The sequence below is a fragment of the Dendrobium catenatum genome, unplaced genomic scaffold, assembly GCF_001605985.2.
Source record: "Dendrobium catenatum unplaced genomic scaffold, ASM160598v2 fragScaff_scaffold_40, whole genome shotgun sequence".
NCBI lineage: Eukaryota > Viridiplantae > Streptophyta > Magnoliopsida > Asparagales > Orchidaceae > Dendrobium > Dendrobium catenatum.
Window position 1 is genome coordinate 102,502 of NW_021318502.1, and position 9,911 is coordinate 112,412.

A 9,911-nucleotide genomic window follows, 5' to 3' on the forward strand; every position below is an offset into this window, starting at 1 on the left:
CTTATTTTTATATAATAGATAATTAGCAAAATGGACAAGATCGATGATATGTTCATGATCTACAATATAGATTTATTGATCACTAATTTATTGACTACTGATGTATTTACATTCTCACACCTATTTTTGATTTATAGATTTAAGCTTGATGATTTTTACTTTTTGTTGTTATTGTTTGGATTGAATCGTATCAATAATGACTAATTATTGATGATATTAAACACCATTGATTATATGGATTGAGATGAGCATGCATATTGATTCCATAAATCTTGTATTCAAATCTTTAGTGAGTTTTTTATTTTTTGTTGGGCTTTGTAAGCCCATTATGTGATTTTATTAATTTCGGGTTAGGGAAGGGGTCAGGACTCTACGGAGTGAAGTAGATAAACATCTTTAGGTTTCTTCTTTTATTTTGTATTTTTATTTTATTTTTTGTAATTATGAGCCATTAATATATTATTGAATGTTAGTGATCTCTTTGCTATTATAAATGTAATTTTTGAGAATCAATATAGTGAAATATTTTAATTTATATGTCATTTAACTATTTTTGTTGAATATATTTATTTATATTGATAAATTATAGAATCTCTAGTAGATTATTAAAAATATATAGTAAACAAATCTTTCAATTTTGATCTTAGGGCATGACATGTACCAAGCTGTATAAATGTCTGAATGAATACTTATAATTAGATTCGGGAATTTTTTGAACTAGTGGAGCGAGCCAGATTTATAGAGATTGATTTTATAGTACCAATATCTAGGCATGATAAGAGCTCAAGGTATGATGTAAACAGAAGGATGATTAGAAATGAAGAAAAAAGGAACCAAGAAAATTTTGGTAATAATAAAAGAAGATAAAGTGATTCGAAGGGATCTAAATTGATTGCATCTACCAACAATTTTAGTGCATGAATCTATTATGGAAAGTGGCATGGAGGTCAATACTACCTTTTGACTGGGGAGTGTTTTCGATGTGGACAATAATGACACAAGGTGATGGATTATTCATAAAGAGGATGAACTGATTTAAGAGAAGGAGAATCTAGGTTGGCTGAAGGACAGAGGACTATAGGAGCAAATGCATATAGTGAAAGATTGGCAAATAGCATGATGTTAGAGTTGTTAGTGGAAGTCAGAGGTAGTTTGTTGCATGGATAAGACATACTCCAGTGATGCCATGTGTGTATAACTTATAATAATTAGAAGATTAACAACAACCTGAGTGTTATATTAGTAAGAAATTTCTTTGAATGATTGAATGCCGCATTTCATGCATAAGTGAATGACCTATGATGAAATAAATTATAAAAATATATGATTTAATGAGCTTTTAATTTTATTTGAGTTTTGATCATATAGCTTTATTTTATATCAATTCTTGTGCTCGAATCCTTAAGAAAAATATTAGGGATGACATTTTTTAAGGTGGGTACATTGCAATAATTTGAATTTTAAAAATAGCTAAAAATTGGAAAATTTTGAATTTATGTTTAAACTAGAGCACTGCGACGTCATGCCTAAAAAACATAATTTTTTTAGTGGTAAATAATTATAATTATTTTTTGAATGCAAAAGGAGAGAGAAAGGGAAATCTAAATTTTTGGTCTCTGAATCGCTTTGTTGCGGTGATTGTGTAATAGATGGTATTTATTACTTTTACTGCAATATGTGTAAAAGATAAGTAAAGGCTTGTTGACCTATTGGTTGAAGATTGATTGATCTATATAGGATGATAGGCGGGCTTTCCTTTAAACATTGTGGTTCAATGTTATATTCTAATAATTCATGTGATACAATGATTCAATAATTGGGAATTAGACAGAGTTAATACTATGCTGATGGGCAAAGAGTGATGACCTTAGTCACTGAGCTAATCATTATTGATTATTGATTATCGACTACTAAAAAATATTATGATAGCTAAAACTTCTTACTTGTTTAAGTGTGACCACCAAAATGCATGTGACATTTGTTACTGTATGGCTTTACCAATATTATATTGATTTACCATCACTATATATATTTACTATTAATACCACCAATATTTTAGATGACACTATATTGATATTCATATTGACATGGACATCGATATTATCTAATACTACTTAATTCATTATTACTATTATTCTTATTGATTCACCGTTCTAATACTAAACATGTGATATACTAAGCATATAATATATTAAGCATATAATAGACTAAGCATGTGATTAAGATAATGATTTGATATTGATATAGAATAACTAGATATCATACATATATTGTTATAAGATTTTATATTGATATAATTCTGGTAGTATTTATCGATGCTTTGATTTTATCGCTTTATATAATTTCTTTACTGATTGATGGTACTGATACGACAACTGCTTTATCAATTTGACACACATATTGGTTCACTAATTTCTCATTATATTATTTTACTAGCTTCTATATTGTATTATTTTAGTATTTATATATTCTTCTGTTCCTTCATGTCAATTTTACTAGTTTTGCATTGCATTTTGAATTCAGTTATAGGATTTTAGTGACATAGTGGGTTTTTTGCTCATTATATATAGTTTAAATGATTTCAGGTTAAGCAGAAGATTCAGGAGTGTGAGACTAATCCAAATTTCTCATGTTCCATTTCTTTTTATTTTAGTTATTATTTTGTACTAATGAATGGAAGGATGTGTTGTGATTATATAATTGATGAGTATTGTATATGATTTTTTTTTTTGTCAGTGAATATAGATGTGTATTGATCTTTCAATTATAGAATTTGTTTCCATTGTTTATTGTTAATATTTGAAATTAGATAACTATGGTTGTTATATAATAAAAGATAAAATAAATAATTCTTATAAATTATATTTTAGGGTGTTACACCCCGGTGTTAGGCTGGGAGCATAGTGGCGATGGCAAGTTTAGCACCATGGTGCTATATTAGAATAATAATTTTAAAAATAATAAAATATATGAATCCATTTCATTTAAATCATCATCCAAGCTATTCCCTCTTATTACTTGAATTGGTCGGGAGAGGAAGAGTAGAGAAATGGGTGAGAGGAGAGGAAATTCATTCCGTGTCATTTTCGTCATTTTCATTTGTCGCTCCAATTGAGAAAAGTGCTCTGATCGTGGTAGGCAACCAAAATGATATTTCTATTTTTTAGAGCAATAAAGAAGCAATATGCTTGTCATGAATTAATTCATAAAGGTAGCAATCATTATGATCATAAATTTTGTGCAGTATAAAAAAGTAAAAACTATAAACAACAGAACATATTAGTATGATAACAACAAAATCAGTACTGGTGAACTAATAAGCCAATAAACCAATGACTTAATATGGAGATTTAATGGAATAAAAAATGGGGAAATCATGTAAATCAATAACTAGAATATATAAAAAATTATTAGAATCCATAATTATGCAATATAATCAAATCAGTATACACATGGTGTATCACTTATTCAATACTTGAATCACGTGCTCATTATCAATAGATAATTAAATAGTAAATCAATAGTAATAATAATGACAGTGAATCAATAACAACAATAATAATATCAATATATGTAAATCGGTGGCAGTAAAGATAAACGGTACCATGATAGTAGAACAATAATCATTAGAAGAGTAAAATAATATGGTGGTAATTGTGAATCAATACAATAACTATCAGGTCGAATAATAACACTAAATTAATAACATGCATTATAATAATCATATTTAATATTATTCAACAAGGAGTTTTTGCTATCATAATTTTTCCAGTATTTAGAAATAGGTAGTTGATTATGTTGACTCGTTAAATAGAATCATCACTCCTTGCCCATTAGCATGATAATAACTCCCAGTTATTGTATCATGTGAATCACTAGAGGATAACACCTAACCATTATATTTAAAGAAAAGCCTGTAGGCCCATCCTCCTGTGCAAGCTAGGTCTATTAATCTTCAACCAACTAGACAACTAGCCTTTACTTGTTTCATACACACACAATATTATAAAATCAATAGTGACTAGCTAATACCCAATCACATAATACATTCTCAATGCTTGCTTTAACAATAATTCTCAATATTAAGATAATCATTTATCACATTTATTAAAAAAATTTTCTAAAAAATCAATTAAAATAGCATAACTTTTATTTTACCCAATAAAATCTCAAAGTTAACCAGCTAAATTGTTCAGAATATTTAGTGTTATAACACATAAAAGTTATGTGGTGGAAATTCCATAAAACTAGAGAAAATACTATAAAATTAATTTTGAGAAGAATTCAGTGATCCAAATTAAAATCTTTAAAAATAGAGATAGGATTTGAGTCACCTACCTCTATTTGAGAATTTTGTGTAAAAGTGGTGAAGTGGATCGACAATAAAAATCTAAATTGTTCCTTTCTCTCTCCTTCTTTTCTCCCCTCTCTCCCGTTTCTTCTCACGCAAGTTGGCGCTAGATGAGATAAATAAGGGTCAGCGAGTGGTGCGTTGCATCACAACGCTGCATGCTAAATCCATAATTACTGTAGGATAGAGGCTCCAACATTAAAACAATAATTTGCGCTCTAAAATTAGTGCATCAATGCTAAAAGGAATAACACAATTGTGATGTAGTGCAAATAAGAATTCAAATTTGCATTTTAAAAATCATTTGAAAATTTCGAGTTCTTATAATTTACTCACATTCAAAAATATCATCCTCAACATTTCCCTTAATGATTCAGGCACAAAAATTGATATAAAATAAATTTATACGACCAAAATTCAAATTAAATCAAAATCAAATAGAAACTCATTAAATCATACAATCATTCAATTCAGTCCATCACATGTAATTCACTTATGCAAAAGATGCAATGTTTAATCATTCAAATAAATTTCTTACTAGTAAAATTCTCAAGCTATTATCGATGTTTCCTATACTACAAGTTATACACATAGGGCATCATCAGAGTTGGTTCTATTGGTGTTATCATTACTTTCAGCACAATAGGGCCACTAATAGCTCTATTATTAGCCATGTTTATTGATATTTCATTATAAGCTCTCGATCTTACATTCCTCTATCTCTCAGTGTGCCTTAGTTGTCTTACTCTTAAACCAGTTCTTCCTATATGTGTATAATCCACTGTCTTGTGTCCTTGCTATCCACATCAAAAATATTATTCTTTCAAAAGGTAGCACTGACCATAATGTCGTTTTTCATGGAGAACACATTCACGAATATATACTATCGATACATATCCTCTTAACTCACTATATATTCTTTTCTTATCACTAACACTATCTCAATTCTATTTACACCATCTCTTATCCTTATCTTGCTGATATCATATCTAAAGCTTACCTCATACTTGGATACATGTGCCCCAAATCAATCTATATCAATCTGGCCCACTCCAATAACTCAAAAAACTCTTGAATTTATAGTGGTATTAATGGATTTCTTAACTCCAAATTCAACCCTTGTAAAAAATTTGTAACATTTTTTTAGCAGTCATAATCAAGTGAGTAGCATACCTAACCAATGCAGAAAACTCAGCTTCATACTGCATCATTGTCTTGCATCCCTACTCTAACTTAATGAAAGCTCCTTGAATCTATCTTTGAGCTGACAAAGATATAAATCACATCTTAAACACTATAATGACTTCATTCCAAGTGATCTTAGCAGTGGTCTTCCCCTTTAAATAGGAACACTGATAATGACACAACTCTTATTTCTGGATACTACATAATGTCAAAGATTTTCTCTACCCTTAATAACAAATCTTCTACAACCTGGGGCCTTATAACTCCTTCGAATAATGGGGACTTAAACTTATGAAATAGATGTCAATGTCTTTCCTCTTCTACATTTCACCTAGATGACTTATATATATATATATATCTGTTTGTTGAAAAGTTGGTTGAAATTTGAAAAAGAGGATTTGAAAAGTTAAAATTTTTAAGGAAATTTAAAATTAACTTTTAAATTTTAATTTTGAAATCAAACATACCATCTCGAAAAGTGAAAATAAGATTTTTTTTTAATGGAGTTCATATTTAGAATTACAAACTACATTTGGAATATCGTAACCAAATTTAAGGAAGAACTACATATGACCCTAAAGGGTCAAAATGACATTCTACCAAATATTTGACAATGATAGTCTAGGTGAAGGATCATTAATTTCATATTCGAAGTCATGATGATAAATGATATATCTTCCCAGGAGAAGAAGATATCACCTATCATCAATCATTCAAATGTGACAATAATAATCATTGTTGATTTTGATATTCCCAAAGAAAATTAATTGAGTTTGGAAAGTTGAAGTTAAAAAATTGATATGGATTTTAAATCTCTTATGAGGGTAAACTCTTGTAGTTAATTACATTATAGAAAAGTTGAATTTCCTACGAATAGTGTTGATCAAAATAAAGGTAAAAATTTCATTTAAGAGATTTTTGAGGAGTGATATCAAGGGAAGTGAGAAAGGAAATCTAATAGCTATGGATTGGATCAGATTTTAAACACTTATTTTCAGATATTGCAAGAAGAAAAGTACGAGGTACTTTGAGATTCTGAAACATTTTAGAGGCACCCAGTCTACTCTATGTGCTGGGCTTTAAATTTTGATTGAGGAGAATTTTTTAATTTGCGTTAACATTTTATTAGAAAGAGAGCAAGAAGGGGGATGATCTTTAAGCATTAAAAATCCAAGCCCATGAAGAAATGATGTTAACATCCAGGACAAGATGTACCACATCACTAAAGAAGATAACTACAATCATAAAGAATCATAACAAAACAAGTGCAGGCTCATCCTCGAAGCATTCTTCGAGACACTTCGAAGGAGACAGAAAGGAAGAATAGTTTGGGGAACTTGAGCTCTTGGAGAGTAAAGTCGGGTTCCAACTGTGATAAGGGTAACCAGTTTTGTTCAACTGAGAGCTTCCATCTTTATTTTTTATCATCGTATTTTTTTTCATATATATTTTTTATCTATTGATAATCATAGATTGGGTACACCCCATATTATGAAAGTTAACACATTATAGAGGAAACGTTTACCATATTCGTGAGTTACTCCTAACATGAAAATGTTCTCTAATGATTGAAACACAAGGAGAGGGAGATATGAATGGCTTTGATAACCTAGGCCATATTTGCCACATGAATAAAACTGGGGAGAGAAATTATACAAGATCTTGTAAAGAAGTGAAGCATTGACTTCGATAACTCAGACCACATTTAACTCATGTGAATGATTTGGGGAGGGGAGCAAAATTACAACCAAATTAATGTATAAATGAAACCATATACAAATAATGTATCAACATTACTATTCATGACTAACATAGGTTGGTATGGACCCAGTATCAGATCCTCTAAGGGATCTAAATCAATGATTTTGATATCTCATACAACATGCAACTCATACGAATGAACTGGGGGGGGGGGGGCATACGAATGAACTGGGGGGGGGGCTAAACCTGCAAAGGGGGAGACAAATTGAAGGTTATATGTGCTAGCACCAATGTGATTGATGTGCGTAGACACAAGCACAATCATCCCTACGGTGTATTAGTGTATCACCTTTAAGGATATCCTTATACTCTGCGTAATGAACATCATGTGGTAGAGGACAAATCATCGTGGCTACACAGACTGCCGAAAAGTAAGAGGAATCCTTTCAGATGGTATATATACATAAGGATATTTACAGGCGATATGGGAGGCTCCCCCTACGACATACAAAACTCAAGCATAATACTTTTTCAAGTACTGCTCGTTGATGACAGGCATAGGGTGAATACCATTTGTATCAATAAGTAGGTAAGCACCACCTTTATAGACTTGCTCTATGATGAAGGGGCCCTCCCAAATAGGCTCAAACTTACCACTTCAGTGACAGTACGAAATGATAGCCCTACATAAGACAAGAACTAAGTCACTGGCTAGAAAAGTACGTGGTCAAACTTACCACTTCTACGACTTGATAATTATTACAATATCAACCCTATAAAAAAGAGTTCTTCAAGTTCAGAGGGAGTTAAAGCAACACAAACTTAATTTATATACTACACTACAAAAAATGTCATACTTTCTTTTAAGAAATAACTACAACAATGCTTTATGGCACTATTGAGTCGGCTATATGAACTCTTTTTTTACATTGTGTTCTATTTAGAGTTAAATTTTCTTTTAAATCTAATAAAAATAATAATTTTTAATAATTTCAAACCATATTTTTTTAGGTTTGCCTCTACTTTCTCAACATAGATTGAATCAAATACATCTACTCTACTAACAAAGTCATTGGAAAGCTGAAATTTTATATAACCAAACCATTGAAGGTGACACTATTTAATCTTATTTGCCATAGGAGCTACTCCAACCATTTCACATATATACGCATCTCACATTTTGTCTATAAATGTAAAACCACTCATCCACCGGAGCATCCTTATCTCTGCAACAGTTAATTTAATTTTATGCTCCTCCCTTAATAGTCAACTTTCTACACCAAAAGCATTACAGGTCTTACCATCATCTTATAAAATTTTCTTTCAAATTTGACGGGTATTTTTCCATCACACAAAAGACTCGATGCATTCCTCCACTTCAACCATCCAACTTAAATTATACTAATAATATCCTCATCAATTTCACCATCGCTTTGAGAGATATCTAAAGAGTGCACTCCTTTTTTTAATGACTTGATCATCAAATATTACATTCTCACCACAACATTTATTACTATTAAAATTGCTTTCCATATATTCAATCTTAGATCTACTCAAACGAAAAGCTTTAGACGCAAAAGTTGACCTACATAAGTTAAAATTTTCATCAACTCCCTCTCTAGTCTAACCAACAAGAAAAATATTTTCAACCAAAAGTATGCACCAAGGTACATTCTCTCACAAATGTCTAGTAATAATTTTTCCTAAGCATTTTAAAAAATTAGTTTGAATTAATTTTTTTTTACAATTTCCATTTGTATTTTATAATTTCTAAGAGAGAGAGAGAGAGAGAGAGAGAGAGAGAGAGAGAGAGAGACTTCTTAGATAAAGAGGCATCTACAAGAAAGGGAGAATTCTATGAAAGAGTGACTTTTGAGATAAACAGTGACTTTTGAGAGAGAGAGAGAGAGAGAGAAGAAGAGACATTTAAAAGAGAGAGACTTCTAAAAGAAAAAAAAGTTGGAGAGAGAAAAAACTCCCAAGAGAGAAACTTCTAAAAGAGAGAGAAGCTTCTAAGAAAAATATTCTTCTGAGAGAAAGTGAGAGGGAGAGAAAAACTTGTAAGAGAAGAAAAAAACACTTCTAAAAGAGTAAGAGAAAAAAAATAAGAGACTTAGAGTAATGTATTTCTAAGAGAGAGTGAGAGGCTTCTAAAAAAGAGAGAAGAAGCTCCTAAGTAGATTAATGATTGAATATAAATTTAAATTTCCTTTTAATCCTCTCATATAGACTTCACTTAAGTCCTTAGGGTGGCTACAACTTTCTGTAATAGTTATATAACTATTATGGTGAAGACATTTTTAGATTTTATAAAAAAAAATAGCAAAATTCTTGTTGCCAAATATAAGTGTCACAGTGATCTAAAAAATAAAGGATAAAAAAAAAAAAAGTTGCCCCAACAGGCCTTTACTCTTTTTTTTTTTAATTCATGTTCTCGTCAAATCTCTCTTTGTATCATCCCTATCTCTATCATTTTTATGATTTAATTTTTTTACATATTAATTATATATAATAATGAGCTATATTATAACTAATATCTTATAATCTATTTTTTCTTATGAATATACTCCTTAGTCAATTCCAATGATAGAACTTGGAACAGCAATTTTTATTTAATAATAATTTGTCTTTATTCAATGTAATTATAAGTAGTTCCATGTTGATTGTGCTCAAT